We start from the raw sequence: 17,201 nt of genomic DNA on the forward strand, positions 1-17,201 counted from the left end.
TTAGAATAGTGAATTGGTATTATGGAGATTATGTTCCCTTCTCTCTTTACTATTATAATTTTTAATAACATTTATTTTGAGGTAATTATAAATTCACATGCAGTTGAAAGAAACAATATAGAGGGTTTTCTGTGTACCCTTCACCTAGTTTCTCCTAGCAGTAAAATCTTGAAACAACTATAGTACAATGTCACAAACAAGAAATTAACATTGATATAATTCGGGCCTTATTCAGATTCCTGTTCTAAAAGTACTCATTTTTGTGCATGCACCTGTGTTTATGCATTTAATTCTATGCAGTTTTATCACATGTGTAGATTCATGTGACCGACAACACAGTCAAGATACAAAACAATTCTGTCATGAGGATCCCTTGTACTATTCTTTTGTGGCCATAGCCACCTCCCTCCGTTGTCCTCTCCCTAACCCCTTCTAACCACTAATCTGTTCTCCATCCTTCTACACATGTCATTTCAAGAATTCTATATAAATGGAATCATACAGTATGTAACCTTTTGAGATTGGCTTTTTAACTCAGAATAATCCCCCTGAGATCTATCCAAGTTGTAGTTCATAACATAAATGTACCACGGTTTATTTAGTCATTCACTCCATTCAAGGCTAAATGGTCAAAAAACCTGTGATTTTTCTCCCCCCAATTTTGGCCTATTACAAATATGAACATCTGTGTACAGGTTTTGGGGGGAACGTAAGTTTCATTTCTCTGGGATAAATGCCCAGGAGTGCAATTGTTGAATTTTATGGTAAATGCTTATTTAGTTTTATAAGAAACTTCGCTACTCTTTTCTAGATTGGCTGCACTATTTTATATTCCCAGCAGCAACACATTAGATTGTTCCGTAACAATAAAATCACGTTCCACACACCTTTGAGAGCCCAGGCCAATTCAAGTTCTCCGTGACATCTCTCCCTCATCATTTCCGGCTATGTTTACCCCTCTCTTACATCTTGTAATATTTTGAACCATTCACTAATATTGGTAGACTTTCAATATTTAAATATTTCTTATTTTAAAGCCTCCCCATTCTAACTACACTGTAAACTCGCCAAGCCCTAGGATCATTATTTTCCCTTGCTATTTCCCCTGCTGAGTCTGGCACAATAATTAGTATTCAGAAAATAGGTTTTGAATGATTGAAGTTGAATACATAAGAAGCAATATGAGTCAATTAAATGTGTTGTAGTTTTCAAAAAATTACCAACTTTCTCTTTATCAGACTTAGCTAAATTCTAGAACCATGGTTATTAAGCAAATTGCTACAGATACAGCACACTTAAATGTGTGACTATTCTATTTTGTTCCCCAAATAATCTTGATACTTTCTCTAGGAAGATGTTACACCATTACTGAAATTGCAAAATATTATATCAATTTTTGCTTAAAGTGGTTTAAATTACATCTTTTCTCCAGGTGTTTCTTACCTCGTCATCCTAGCATTAGTTCACAGAAGAGCAATGATGTGTTGGTAAATGTTTAATGACCAGCTCTCCGGAAGGAAAAAGAAAATGCCCTCGGGTGTAGCTTTTGCCGCTGAGTAAATACTCTGACCGAGGCCAATTTCAAGCTACCATTTTGATATCACTGAACACGATTTAGGAAGAGATGCCTACCGGAAGATACAGTGAGCCAGTATGAGCTAGCCCCAGCATTCCAGTGCTAGGGATATATTAAATGCAACTAATGGAAAATGTTCTACAATATATATCAACATTCAAATGAGTCACATGCACTCAAACAATGGGACTTCTTTAATGGTTTCAGTCTCCAAAATCTCTTTGCTCACCAGCAACCGCTAGTGTTTAATGCTTTCCCAGAAGTAGCCCACTCTACCCGCCCCCACCCCCCAGCTGATTTCTACTCATCCCTTTTGTCTGTACCCAGAGGCCTTTTTCTTAGTTCCCACCGACCACTCCCTCTCCCTCACACAACCAGTTTAACACCCGACCACATATCATAATTTCTCATCACGGTTTTACTTTGCCTTCAGAGTACCATGCACGATTTATGGATATATATTTTTGTTTCTATAATGTCTGAAACCCTCACTAAACTAGATACCACAGGAAGCCTGGGACTGTGTCCCTTTTGTTTATCCGTGGCCCCAGCAGCACCATGAATGAATGGGTGGGTCCATCGCCTTGACTGAGAATTCCTGCTCAGCAATACCTCACAGGTTTCACCTCTTTCTGCCCTGGGGTGGCCCCTCCTCTGCTTGCTAGGCCCATAACTCTTCAGTCGGTTAAGATATAACAGAGCAAAAGAAGCTATTGTGTTTCCAGCCATTTGCATCAGTTGAAGGAGGTCATTGAATGGACGTGACCGCAGGTTGACCCTCAACTCCAGAGCTGGTCTGGGGCAATCGGAGGCTCCTCCCCCGGCCCATCCGGCCCATCCGTGGAGTCCTCCTGCAGATTCTGACCCCCAGTTCCAAAGCCGGAGCCATTTTCAGGGATACAGACGTGAGAGAGCAAAGCGCTTCTGAGACAACCTGGACGAGCGAGACGCTTGACTTAAGCCAGGTAAGGCCTCGATGCAAACTTTTAAGTTTCTGGCAGGCGGCGGGTGTGGACACCTGCCCGTCCTGCTGCTTTTCGAGACAAGCTTCGCGTGTAAGTTCCCTGGCTTATTAAACCCACCACCTGCCAGCGTGGAGTGGCTGCGTCGTTCTTGTCTCTCCTTTCCTCCCCCATGCACAGGGTCAGTTTCACATTTCACCACGGAAAGCTCCGGAGTTCCAGAACCAACACCGACAAAACTCTCTTCGCAATCACCATTGGTTGGGGTGGGGCAGGTTCTTTCATTCACGTTTCATTCCATCTTATAATGAAATGTTGTTCTTTAATTAACATTTGCCAACTTTTTCCTTCTCCTCTGTTGTTTTTCCTGTCCTTACCATAAAGTCACCTCCTGTTCAGCGGGTCTGTTCAGCTCTGCAAATGAGGCCTCCGCCACTCATCTTTATTTAACAATCAGGCTATGCTTGTTTTAGCATTATAGAAGTAAAGGAACATTAACCGGTGTTTGTTTCTTTTTGCATCACTCACAGAAGTTGCAAAACTGGAAAGAAAGATTTTCTTTGTTCTTTGTTTTCTCTCTTCCTACACTTGAATAAGACACTCCCTGAAAGCATTTAAAAAAATACTGCCTGCTCTATTATTATCTGCGACCTAGAACAGTGCCTGCTACACAGTAGGTACTCCGTAGGCATATACTGAATGAGTGAATTTATTTCTGAATCATTTTCACAAATAAGGAGAGTATGCAGTCCATTCTAGAAAGAAACCCTGAGGACAGATGTTTTATACAAGAAGATACTTAGCTATTTTGAAAAGAAAAACAATCTGTTAATAGAAATAACTGTAAAAATTAGCAACCAAATCTGAAGTTGAAATAACTGTTAACAGAAGATAAGTCCATATATTATGGGATCGATCTTGTTTCTGTCCTAAAACATCTTTCAGACCATGAGTTTCAAGTGCCAATTTCCTGAATTAAAAGCTAGTAGATTTTTACTTCAATGATAATATTTTACATTCATGTGACGCTAGCTGTGTCTTATGTTGTCACAGTTGATTATTATTCAAACTAACTGGAGAATTTCCTGTGCTTAAAGTCAGGCTATGTGCTACTGAATATAAAAGGAATAAAGATACTATGTCAGATATGTTAGTTAACTTCCAAGATCCATTTCTCCTCCTTTCTTAGAAATAAAGGGCACTAACTTTGAGCTGGGCACACAGCTAAGAATCTATTTTCCTCAGGAAACTTGCAGCTCAGTGTGAATGAGACTAAGTTTTCGCAACAAGTTTTAAGTGATGAGGTGGATAGTTCCTCCCTTAAAGAGGGAAGACATGCTCTTCTTTATCCCTCCCTACATCCTAATGACTGCAGTGCATTTGTGATGGCTGGAGCTTTAGCAATCATTTTAGACTATGAGGAAAAAAGCCGCAACCATGTCCATCTTCTCCCTCAGTGTGTTTTCAACACTTAGCACGAGACATCGTATATAGTAGATATACAGTAAATATATATTGAATAAATGAATAAATATGATTTCTTTGATCATATTCTCTTCCCCTGTTTTCTTCTTGGAGAAGCTTTGGACAACTATATTCTAAGAAAGTAGTTATAATAGTAAAGGTATTAACATTTCACGTTTGCAGAGTCCTATGCCAAGCCCTAAACCATCTCTAGCCATTTATACAATTAACTAGTTTTATAAATTTCCACAAATAACGAGTTTAAAAGTTACACAAGTAAATTTACACAGTTAACTAACCATTTACACAAATAACTAGTTAATAGAATTATTCTGAAGTTGCCATTGTAATTCTTGGGAGAGTCACTGAATGTAAGGCTTCATCATAGCATAAGGAACTCATGCAAGAGAATTTATATCAGCAGATTGATACCAGGTAAAAGATACATGAAGCAAGGACTGGATTCTTACCAGTCTCCAACAGTTCTAATCAGCTAAGCTGGGGAAAGGAAGCAGGGGACCTAAGGAGACACTGAGTATGACCAGAACTGGAAGGTAAAGCAAGATTAATCTCAAGAGAGCACTGAGGTCTGCATGGGAAGGTGATTTAGGATGGGGTTATGGGTCTGGGACTGTTGCCTATGTAGCTTTTACCCCTAGAGTTCTTACAGGTACATTCAGTCACTGGTAATTCCTGCGACTTCATGGCTAACTTAAACGTTCATTTTGGTAGTAGCCATTCTGATTGTCATTACGTTATTGCCTTAAGGTCTAAACTATATTAAAGCTTTTGAGAACAGATATCAATACATTACGTTACTGTTCAGTGTATTTCCCAGTGATCATTCAGAACATTCTAAACTCACAAACTTTCACCATTCCTTAATAAATTGCTCAGGCAAACTAACATTAGTGTAGTTTCAAAAAGATTTCAAGGCAGTCTTTATACGGAAGAGTCGTGTATTGTTCCTACCTTAATGGCTTGAAAGATAATGCTCAGCAACATCCAATAAAATCTTTTGAAATATTATGCACCCCCAGTCTTACTGCATCCCAGATGGATGCATTGCCTAATATTTATAAAGATGGATGCTTTGGTGTGTGTTTAATGGTGGTATTTTTTGCAGTAACTAATGCCGAAATTCCAGGAGAAGAAATTCGGTGCTGCAAATATTTACTATAGTACTGGCACATAAACCAAGAGCTATTAGACTTTAATGCTTTTTTCCCTAAACTTTTTATAGCCTTTCATTTTTAATCGTTGCCAATCTGCTGATTTTATTTTAAATAGATACTTCAAGACTGTGCTTTGTCAAAACAGACAGATGTATCATTAAATTCCCGCCCAAATTACACATTAGGCAATGTCTTTGTTTCATGTGCTACTGAGGTATTTGAATTTGTTATAATCTGGAGTAAAGAGGAAGCCGGAAAGCTGATTTGCAGAGTGAAAAGCTCTATAATTTAGAATTGATTGTTCTGATTGCATATGGCTTCGTGAAATGCCATTTGGCCCAAATGGGGGTGGTCATGGCTCTGTGTACTCATTCTTGCACGTCATTCTAGCACAGTTTTATTGGGAGAGGCTAGTGGAAGAGTGCACACTAGAAGTCTCTGGCATTGCTTTTCCTGTTCATCAGTCATCTCTTTAAAGAAAGGGGTGAGGGATAATTTGGGTAATTCTCCAATATTCCTTATCAGTTGGGGAACTTCCTGTTACTACTGTTGAAATGAGTGATCACAAACTTAGTGGCTTAAAACAATACAAATTTAATATTTTACGGTTCTGGAGGTCAAAGTCTGAAATGGGTCTTACAAGGCTACAATTAAGGTGTCAGAAGGGGTGCGGTCCCCCTGGAGGCTTTAGGGAAGAATCTGCTTCCTTGCCTTTTTCAGTTTCTAAAGGCTGCCTGCATTCCTTTGCTTGGGGCCCTTCCTCCATCTTCAAAGGCAGCAGTGTGGCATCTGGAAACTGTCTTTTACTGTCACCTTCCTGTCTCCATCTTTAACCTCTAAGAACCCATGTGATTACATTGAACCCACTAAGAAAATACAGAATAATTTCCCCATTGCAGCATCCTTTTTAAAAAACACTTATTTATTTATTTTAAGAGAGAGCAGGCAGAGAGAGAGAGGGAGAGAGAGAGACTCCCAAGCAGGCTCTGCGCCATCAGCACAGAGCCTAATGTGGGGCTCAAACCCACAAACCCCGAGTTCATGACCTGAGCTGAAACCAAGATCTGGAAGCTTAACTGATTAAGCCACCCAGGGACACCCCCCCCCCACCCCGCCCCCGATTGCAAGATCCCTAACTTGATCACATCTGCAAAGTCCCTTCAGCCTTGTAAGGTTACATTTTCATAGGTTCCAGGGATTAGGACACGGACATCTTTGGGAGGGACATTATTCTACCTTCTACAGAGTACTTACTGAATGCATATTAAGCCACTTCTGTGTTTAAGACCCTTTTATAAATGTGAAAACCCTTGATAGATTTCCTCTCAGCCTGGACAGCTCTGGGAGAAAAGCCATCTTTTTACCAAATAAGTCTCAGTACTGCTGTTAGTAAATGAGAAGAAATAGAGATTATCTTGGGAAGAGAAGCCTGTCTTCCAATAAGGGAAGCATCTAAGAAAGTTGGCTCTCTGTAAGAACTAGATGCATATCCGGGTGCCTGGGTGGCTCGGTCGGTTGAGCGTCCGACTTCGGCTCAGGTCATGATCTCACGGTCTGTGAGTTCGAGCCCCGCGTCGGGCTCTGTGCTGACAGCTCAGAGCCTGGAGCCTGTTTCCGATTCTGTGTTTCCCTCTCTCTCTGCCCCTCCCCTGTTCATGCTCTGTCTCTCTCTGTCTCAAAAATAAACGTTAAAAAAAAAAAAATAAAAAAAATTAAAAAAAAAAAAAGAACTAGATGCATATCTTTGTCCATTGCAACCCCCGGCCGCCCCCCAACCCCCCATCCCGCCCCGCCTGATTCCATGACACATAGGATAGCGATGCCACAATACGGTCTTCAGTGACCTTTTGTTTTCTCATCCTATAAAGAAAATTCAAATCCCCCGTTTCAGAATCAGGAGAGAAAAACATTTAAAGAAAGCACATCTGATATACCATACTTATATTTGCATTATGTTTCAACTGGGTCAGAGACTGTGGTTAAAAAGACCATTTGAAATCCTCAGAAAAGGCATCTCTGGATGGGAAAATATGAAAACTAGCTTTGGAGGCCCTCATGTTAGGGATAATGGAGAAATTTCCATCAACTCTGCTAGCTGCCATGTTTGTGAGCGGTGTGGTCTCCTGAGTTGTGTGAAATGGCCGTGCCTCAGAGTAAGCCCAGGTACTGAGAAGAATGTAGTTGATTTGAATGATAGAAAGAGGACAGAAGAAGAAAGGCAAGCCCTGCATTTTATGTACAGCCTGTCATTGGAGAGGCCTGTGCATCGTCATTAGTAAGCCTTACTAAATCCTGAAAATGTTCTCTTTGCTTCTAAAACTGTCCCTACTTTGGAGACTAAATGTTCTTTCTGTTCCTTTGACTGCCTCTAGGGTACATTTAAACTTTCTTTTACTACCTGAAGTTTGTCATGTGTTGGCTGCTTTGGTTTTTGCTGACCTCAGTGATACCCCACTGGGTTCTGGAGGCCCCTCCATCAATTGCTTACTGGAGCTCCCTTGTGGCCACTGAATTAGGTTTTCTCTTTACCCACCAGGAAGAGATAGAGGCATTTTAACATCTCTTCCAAGTTCTTTGGACCCCTGAAGAAGGATCTGTGCAGGTTTTCCTGTGTGTTTCCCTCATCAGAGTCATTTTGACTTCCTCTCTGGCGACAAGTGCCGGCACCTGATGCCAACGTGTTTCGCAGACAGTGGGAGATGTTCTACTCTTAAGGTAGTTTTGTCTTTGCTTTTTCTTTTCTCCTGTCAAGGTAACAAAAAGGAATGGGTGTTTATTTCCAGAGGCTCTTTTTCCCAATGTAAAGTGTTAATCATTACTAGTCAAAACTCTTTTAGTTTAGTTAGTTTTTCTATTCTTCCAAACTTTGTTTATTGAGGATCTACTATATATAAGGGATATATATATATATATATATATATATATATATATACATATTCATAAGGATTCTACATCTGAGTCCAAAGAATAAGCAGCATGAACACACAGAAAAGAGAGAACATATTTCCTTCTGAGATTCTAGGCCTGGGTTTATTATGATGTCACCAACAGAGTGTGACCTTGAGCAAATCCCGTCCTGTCTCAGGAACTCTGTTCCGCCACTGGGAAAGAGACTGGCACTGGCTGATCTCCAAGGTCACTCCAGCCCTGGGTTCAAATGAGCATAAGTCCAGGCATGTAGCTCTCCAGGCCTGCCCTGTTTCAACAAGTGATGGAAAAACCTTAGGAAAGATGGGATAGAAAGATTGCTTCTAAAGGGTGTACGCTTTATGGGAAATATGCCCTTTATGTCTACAAGATAAAAAACTTTCCCCTCACAGTGTATTTCAGGAATCAGAGATGAAATCTGTTACGTAAAAAGAGTATGGTAGCAATTTTTAATTTTTTTTTTAAGTTTATTTTTGTGACAGAGAGAGACAGAGCATGAATGGGGGAGGGTCAGAGAGAGAAGGAGACACAGAATCTGAAACAGGCTCCAGGCTCCGAGCTGTCAGCACAGAGCCCGACGCAGGGCTCGAACTCATGGACCACGAGATCATGACCTGAGCCGAAGTTGGCCGCTCAACCGACTGAGCCACCCAGGCGCCCCATGGTAGCAATTTTTAGAAAATTAACCAACTTTTTTAAAAATTGAAAATGTAACACATACTCACTGTCAAAAATTTAGAAAATAAAAAGCAAAGGCAGAGGGATAACATTCAGCAGTAATCCCAGTGTTCAGAGATATCCACTGTTAACATTTTAGTGTGCTTCCTTAGAGTCTTATAGTTCCTTATATATCCCCCTGCAATTTGTATGTTGAAGCCTAACCCCAGTGTGATGGTATTAAGAGGTGACATCTTTGGAGGTGATTAAGTCATGAGGGTGGAGCCCTCATGAATGGGATTAGTGCCCTTAAAAAAGACACCTAGAGAGCTCCCCCACCCCTTCCACCATACAAGGAGACAGTTACGACCAGATTCTGAATCTACTGGTGCCTGAATCTTGAACTTCCCAGTCCGAACTGTGAGAAATAAATTTCTATTGCTTATAAGCCACCCAGTCTGTGGTATTCCATTACAGCAAACCTAATGGACTAAGTTAAGTCCCAACTAAAATTGGGAATACTTTCCATATGTTTTTTCCCCCATAATAGTGTATTGTCAATAATTATAAAATGATATGTATATTTGGAAACTAATAATATAAAGAAGAAAAAAACAGTTACCTTAATCTTCACATTAATTCTTAGACTCTGATGTGTGGCTCCTGCGTGGATCAGTTGGGTGAGCATCCGACTCTTGGTTTCAGCTCAGGTCATGATCCCAGGGTCATGAGATCGACCCCCGTGTCAGGCTCTGTGCTGATTGTGGAGCCTGCTTAAGATTCTCTCTCTCTCTGCCTCTGCCCCTCTCCCCTGCTCTCTCTCTCTAAAATAAAAAAAAAAATTGGGGCACCTGCATGGCTCAGTCAGTTAAGCATCCAACTTTGGCTCAGGTCGTGATCTCATGGTTCAGGAGTTTGAGCCCAGTGTCGGGCTCTGTACTGACAACTTAGAGCCTGGAGCCTGCTTTGGATTCTGTGTCGCTCTGCCCCTCCCCCACTCACACTCTGTCTCTCAAAAATGAATAAACGTTACAAAAATAATACAAAAGTTAAAAAACATCTAATTCTTAGATACTGGGAAGTGTTTGGTCTCTTTCCCACCTTGTGCTTCATCCTTGATTTTTCTCAAAGATCTCATTTGAGACTCAGCACTGTTTTCAGGCAGCATTGTTTCTTCAGACAGGCGTGACATTCTCCTCTTTAAGCACAGGTAAAACAGTATGTGGTTCCTGCCCTGTGGACACTTCCCATGGCTGGCGCGGTGATTAACCTGGCATCAATTATACTAAGTGCTGTTTAAGGAAGGAGGACGTGCAACCTACAAATTAAACCATTAGCACTAAATTAAGGCCACTGTGTAACTGTCCAGGCACCTTTTAGACACCAATGTGCTTTATTCTCTGTCTTTGTGCTTGACACAGAGATTTGGTGAATTCATCCAAGTTAAGCTGAGTTAGTCTGGGAGATATTTGAACAGACATCTGCACCAGGACTACCTTTCCTTGCAAGAGAATTTTCTGTTACTTTGTGCCAAGTTACTTTGGCACTGGGTGCCAGCCGTGCTGTTCAGGGTTCGTAGACAATTCTCCCCCTAAAAAATCCCCACGTGTGTGATGCTCACTATCTGTTATTAAGCTGTGTGTGTCCACGTGCATGTGTGCCTGAATGGGTGTACTCGAGTGTGTGCCTGTGTTTGCACGTGAAAGTTCACAGACACCCAGGCATTTTTAAGTACATCAGCCTATTATTACAAGTTATAAATAGTATAGAAAGAATATATATGTGTGTATATATATATATATATATACACACATATATATATATGGATTTGAAGTCAAAATGCATTTTCTTTTTGTAGCTGATATGTGCAGCAATCTTGTTAACTGTGGTTATCGTCTTATATAGAAGGTTTCCCTGTATCACACAGTTTACAATAACCCCCTATCTACTAAGATGTATTGAGGGCCCACCATGTGTCAGACACTCTGCTAGGCTTTGGGGCTACAGCAGGGAAGAAACAGACAAATGCTGCTCTCCCAGAATCGATGTTCTAGTGGAGAAAAGTAAAAAAAAAAAAAGATATTGATTACTGCTGGGGAGAGACAAGGCAGGGGGATAGGACATGCATATGAATGCTGGTAGGTGTTGGTGGGGAAGGGTTTGATGGTGGGTTTTTTTTTTTTTAACGTTTATTTATTTTTGAGAGACAGGGAGAGAGTGTGAGCAAGGGAGGGGCAGAGAGCAAGGGAGACACAGGATCCGAAGCAGGCTCCAGGCTCTGAGCTGTCAACATAGGGCCTGATGCGGGGCTCAAACTCATGAACCGTGAGATCATGACCTGAGCTGAAGTCGGGGATTTAACCAACTGAGCCACCCAGGTGTGCCCAGGGTAGTTTTTTTTTTTTTTTAATTTATTTTAATTTTTTTAAGGTTTATTTATTTTGAGAGAGAGAGAGCACAAGGGAGGGGCAGAGAGAGAGAGGGAGAGAATTCCAAGCAGGCTCTGTGCTGTCAGTGTGGAGCCTGACGTGGGGCTTGATCTCACAAACCATGAGATTATGATCTGAGCTAAAATCAAGAGTCAGACGCTTAAACAACTGAGCCACCCTGGTGCCCCAGAGGGTGGGTATTTTAAATAGTGACCACATGTATGACAAATCATGTTCACCACAGATGTGAGTGATAAGGAGGCTTGTGAATGGGGGCCTACAGCCTGTGAGGAAGGAAGTCATGCAGCTTCCTGGAGGAAGAGTGACAGAGGCAGAGGGATCCACACGTGCAAGTCCCCAAGGGTGATATACCCCAGATGTACTCGAGGAAGAGCAAGGAGGCTAGTATGGCTAGTCCAGGAGAAGTGAGGGGAAAATGGTAACAAGTGAGATCAGAGATGAGTCAGGGGGTTTGTTAAACCATGGTCCACAACTTCTCTAACATTTCTTCTAGATGCTGTGTGCGTATCATCTCACTCATACTTTGACCCAGTATACTTTGACTTTTGGAAGAAATTGTACAAGAGAAATTCCAGCCAAATGGACTGGTGATTATTTGTTCTCTTGTTTTGGTAATCTGGGTGGGTATATTAGTGGATGACGTTTCCATTGCTGCATAACAAATCACCACACATTTGGTGGCTCGAAACAATGCCCGTTTATCATCTATAATTTCTGTGGGTCAGAAGTTGGATCCTCTCCTCAGGGTCTCACAAACCAAAATCAAGGGATGGACTGGTCTATATTCTTGTCTGGAGGCTCTGGAGAGAAATCTGCATCCAAGCTGGTGCGGGTGGTTGGCCAAATTTAGTTCCTTACAGTTAGTTGGAGGACTGTCTTTGTTTCCTTGCTGTCAATCAAGACCTACTCTCAGTGTCTACAATTCCCTGCAGTTCCCAGTCACAAGGCGCCCTCTGTCTTCAAAGCCTGCAAAAGAGAACCTCCCTTTCACAGTTCCAGTCTCTTATGCCAAGAAGGGCCCAGTTCTGTTTAAGGGTTCATCTGATTAGGTCAGGCCCACCAAGGGTGATCTCTCTACTTGGAGTCAACTAATTAGGGAAATTAATTACGTCTGCAAAATCTCTTCATAGCAGCACCTAGATTGACGTTTGACTGAATTACTGGCAGAAGGTGTATATACACTGGGAGCCAGGAATCCTGGGGGTCCGCTTAGATTTCTGCCTACCATAGCGGGAAAACCTATAGCTAGAGTGCACTGTATGTAGGAATGGAATGTGTATGACAAACTTAGACCTAAATCCAAATGTATATTGGAAATGGGTGAAGAGGGTAAGTTGAAAAGGTGGGGAGTTTTAACAGTGGTAGCTTTGTGGGGTTTTTTGGGGTGTTTTTGTTTTTAGTATATTTATTTATTTGTTTGTTTTTTAGAGAGAGAGTGGGGGAGAGGAGCAAAGAGAGAGAGAGAGAGAGAATCTCAAGCAGGCTCCATGCTCAGTGCAGAGTCTGACTCAGGGCTTGATCTCACGACCCTGGGACCATGACCTGAGCAGAAATCAAGATTCAGATGCTTAATTGACTGAGCCATTCAGGTGCCTCCGAGTGGTAACTTTGAATCACCACTGGTGGAGGTGTGAGAAATGAGAGGAGGAAACTTGCATTTGTTGGATACGATTGTGGATTGGATTTGGATTGGATTTGGATTTGGATTGTGGATTGGATTGTTGGATTGGAAAGTGTGAGCATTGGTATGAATAAGGAGGGTAAAAAGAGTAAGGGGAAAACTTCTTCAGAGGAAGATGGACGGTCAGGGGGTGCGGGACACAGAATTATGAGTAGCTGAATGGTGGGTTTCATCCTCAGGGCCAGGAGAGGTAGAGCCAATCAGGAAAGTGAAGTTCTAAGAATACCATCTGGGAAGAGGTATGCCAGGATGCCAGCCTAGGCCTTTCCATAGCCCCATGTAGGCCCACCAACCCAGTGTTACTCAGAGTGTGGCCTGCAAATCCCAGCATCAGTACTAGCTGGTGCTTGTTAGACATGAAGAATCTCGGGTCCCACCTCAGACCTCCAGAACCAGAATCTGCATTTTAACAGGATTCCCAGGTGACTCATACCTGCATTAAAGTTTGAGAAGCATTGCTCTACCCAGCTGCTCCTAAGGAGGAAACCTATTGTGTAGGCTCCTTAATCATCTGACAAGTTTTGCACTCGGGGAAATCCCTGGTAAACCAGGACGGTTGGTCACCCAGGCTTCTATCATCCAAGGCACAGTGTTACGATTATAAACACCTGCTCGATGACACCTCTGTGGCCCTGTGCCATTCCCTCCAGAGCTCCACTGTCACCCCAGGATTATATCATTCCTACAGTGGCTTCTCACAACAGGTGGGCTGGAGACAGGAACGTAAGACCCTCTGGGATGAAAAGACTTCTTACAGATCTCCACCCAGAGTGCTACCATTGCCATCGCAAACTCATGGAGGGCATGTCAGCCGTGAGAACTCAGGAGCCAGGACTCAATCTGCCCAAGTCGATCGAGCAGAAAGGTTGTCCCTGAGAAGCCGAACACTATGAGGGATGTCCCCTGGGAACTGGCCAGATGGGAAGGAGCCATCCATCTTGTGAGCTGCTGCTCTAACTCTTCAGAAATAATGGGTCTGTCCAGCGGGATGTGACTAAATGGCTTGAAGTTATAGCTGAGTGCCAACCGAGGGCCTGTCCCCGCTAAACAGAGCTGCCAACAGCCTCCACACAGAACCACCCAACAAGATGAATGGCCAGCCCACTTTGGAACCTCACCACAGCTTGCCCCCTCTCCTGGATGACAGGCCAGACATCTGGTATGTTGGGATGCTATAAAAACAGTTACAAATGAATGAGGGTGGACCACGGCTGGGAACTGAGGAAGTGTTATCCAGTATTTTCTCCCGTAAGCCTCACACCCACTCTAGGGCAGGAGCGTATTTCACAGACAGGGAACCTAGGGTTCAGGAAGGAAAACCACTTGGAGAGCGAGTCGCAGTCCCAGTAGTCTTATCTGGCTCTTTCTGACTCCAAATCTACATTCTCAACATGGCTCTCCTCTGACTTTATCTTGGCCATCCTCTCCCCACTGCAGAAACAACGTACACAGGACACATCCTCCAGCAGAGGGGGCATCTGGAGGCATCACATCTGACAGCATAGCCCAGCGCACCGAACCCCCAGAGTTGTTCTCTGTTAGAGGAAACAATGAATAGGAAATGTGTTAAAATTTTTGAAACACCTATAATTATCTATGTTTTGAATTATGTGAGGGCATGCCAGGTTTAATAAATACTAGGATGACAATAAGCAATTTATAATATATAAGGGTTTGCTTACACTTATTATATTCGTTTATCTTTGCAACCACTTTGTGGTGTTCATGGAAGAGGTATTGTTTTCCTTTATAGGACGAAGGAAACTGAGGCTGAAAAGTGAAACAGGGCTTCGCCAAAGTCATACAGCTAGGATGTGGTCACAAGCACAACTGCCTGCATTCTGACTGCGCGTTCTGTGTTCTTTCTGTGACACCACAGTACAGCCGTGCGGGGCGGTGTGTTCAGTTCACGGCTCATCGTCAGGGAGGAAAGTAAACTAGGGTCCATGATAGTTGGCATAACTCATGACAGACCCGAGTGATGAATTCCCTGCAAATGGCAGCGCTTAGTGATCATAAGGTATGTCCACATAAATCATCTAATACACAGAAAATACACGTACTGTTTGTATGTATGTGAGATACCTAGGGCAATACTGAAGCCACTAGACACGGGTGGCTTCTGGGCATGTGAAACGTGGCAAGCCCATGGGCGCCCGGATGGCTCAGTCGGTTAAGCATCCGACTTGGTCTGGGCTCAGGACATGATCTCACAGTTCATGAGATGGAGCCCCACGTCCGGTTTTGCACTGACAATGGGGATCCTGTTTGGGATCCTCTCTCTCCCTCTTTCTCTACCCCTCCTGCGTGCTCTCTCTCTCTCTCAAAATAAATAAATAAACCTAAAAAAAAAAGGAAATGTGGCACGCCCAGATTGAGTTGTGCTGTGAATATAAAATGCAGAGTTTCGAGGACATAGTATGAAAGAAAATGTAAAATATGTCAATAAATTTTTGTACCCGTTGCATGTTGAAATAATTATATTTTGTATATGTTGGGTTAAAATGTATTGGTAAAATAATTTTCAGCTATTTCTTTTCACCTTTGGATGCGGCTACTAGGAAGTGTACAAGCACATACGCTTGCCTTTGCGTCTCTCAGACTTGCCTAAAGTCCACAGCACGTTGATATCAGGGTGAAGATGTTAAAGAAGGTCCCCAGGACTCATTCCAGTGAGGACTTAAGAAAACCGTCCCTTTCTCCAGTGGTGGACTCTGTGTGGCGTAGAAGCGGGGCTCCGTGGAATGGTACTTCTCAAATTTCAGTTGTGTACAGAACACTCGCAGGTCTTGTTAAATGCGGGCTCTCGTTCCGTGGTAGGTCTGAGAGTGCAACCTGAGGTTCTTTGTTACGAGCGGCTCGGTGGTGCTGATGCTGGGGCGCCCACCTACCTACTTGGAAGAGCAGGAATCCCTAGAAGAGGGACAGAAACCGCACTTTTGAGCAGGGGGCTTTGCAGGCTTCTCAGGCCACACCGTGAACACAATAACTGAGGGAGAGGGCTGCCCCAGATGTTGACACGCCCATTCGGCATGTGCCAGGCACTGAAGTAGGTGAGGGGAACGGGCTCATGCGTGTGGATGGGCTGGAGTGTGACACCTAAAGTCCATGGGAGGAGCGGCAGGGGTGTGATGCGCGTTATGTACTGTAGGGGGAGGAGGGCGGAGGGGCTTGACAAAGCGAGTCATTCGAGCCAGGAGTGCGCCCCTTTTAAAACTAGGTTACTTGTGTGTTAATAGCTCCCTGAATTTTGACTCTACAGTTGATGTCTTAAACTATTTTCCTGTCTACATAGAACTGGAAGATTTTTGTTTTTAATGACTAGATGGTATTTTCTCAAATGGGGCTTTAGGTGAGAAGCTTACTGGGGAAGGGGTTTGATTGAACCCAGCAACAAATAAAAGCTCTAATAACCTCTCATCTTTTCAGTTGAGACTGTTTGTAAAGTCAGCCTGCAATTCTTCCTTGTGTTATTTCTGGCTAAGGTCAGTTAATGAAACTCAGAGAGCTTTCTCTCTTCTGTTTCGTTGGGGATTTTTTTTTTCTCATGCAATCTACAATCCCAGTGCTACCTGGGATAGTCTGAATTCTTTTTTCTCTTTTTCCTTTTCTCTTCTCTACCCCCCCCCCCACCCCCCCCCGCCCTCCGGCTCTCCCCTTTCTTCTCCTCTCTTCTTTTTCACACTTTTCTTGCAATCTTCTTGGGCTTTCAGCTGCTTGTTTCAGGAGTTGCTTTTGCGCCCGGGGCCCCAGGTTTGCACCCGTCTTACTTAGCACAGTATTTTTTTTTAATATGAAATTTATTGTTAAATTGGTTTCCATACAAGGCCCAGTGCACAGTATTTGTGTGCAGCCCCTAAGGATGGAAGTGAGTCCTCAGGAGAAAGCACCTCTTCGCGTTGAGGCCTTCTTCAGCACAGTGGGCTGGAGGGCTGCTGTGGGACTCTCACGATTCTTGAGCTGGAGCCCCCTCCAATGAGACATTTTCTAATATCAAGTGGGCATTCTTCCCAGGGAAATCGTCTTCAGCCAAATCACAGGCATCTTCTCGCGTAGCATGAAGTTATTATTACTCTTCAGTCTCTTGCCGCTCTGGATCTTGTAGCCATCTGGAGACCAAACCTTTATTTTGCAATCCGCAGGAAATTCTGGTAAGAGCTTGATGTTAGAATTCATAATCACTTTATAAGCCAGCTTGTGAGGATGGCAAGAAAAGAAGTTTTCAAATAAAACTCAAGAACCCAATAGGTTATATTTGAGGACTAGTGGGCAGGTGGGAAGTATAGTGTGGTGTGGCTTTTGAGGATA

General features: G+C 43.0%; 1 long non-coding RNA gene across 1 annotated transcript in view; it reads left to right on the forward strand.

Moving 5' to 3' along the window:
* The first annotated feature begins 14,770 nt into the window (after positions 1-14,770).
* Positions 14,771-17,201, forward strand: part of LOC132683741 (uncharacterized) — a 171,623-nt gene continuing 169,192 nt past the window's right edge. The window contains exon 1 of the long non-coding RNA XR_009612356.3: positions 14,771-14,913. This is a non-coding gene — a long non-coding RNA (uncharacterized LOC132683741). The remainder of the gene's footprint in view (positions 14,914-17,201) is intronic.

This window comes from Panthera onca, chromosome C2 (genome assembly GCF_046562875.1).
Source record: "Panthera onca isolate mPanOnc1 chromosome C2, mPanOnc1 haplotype 2, whole genome shotgun sequence".
NCBI classification, from domain to species: domain Eukaryota; kingdom Metazoa; phylum Chordata; class Mammalia; order Carnivora; family Felidae; genus Panthera; species Panthera onca.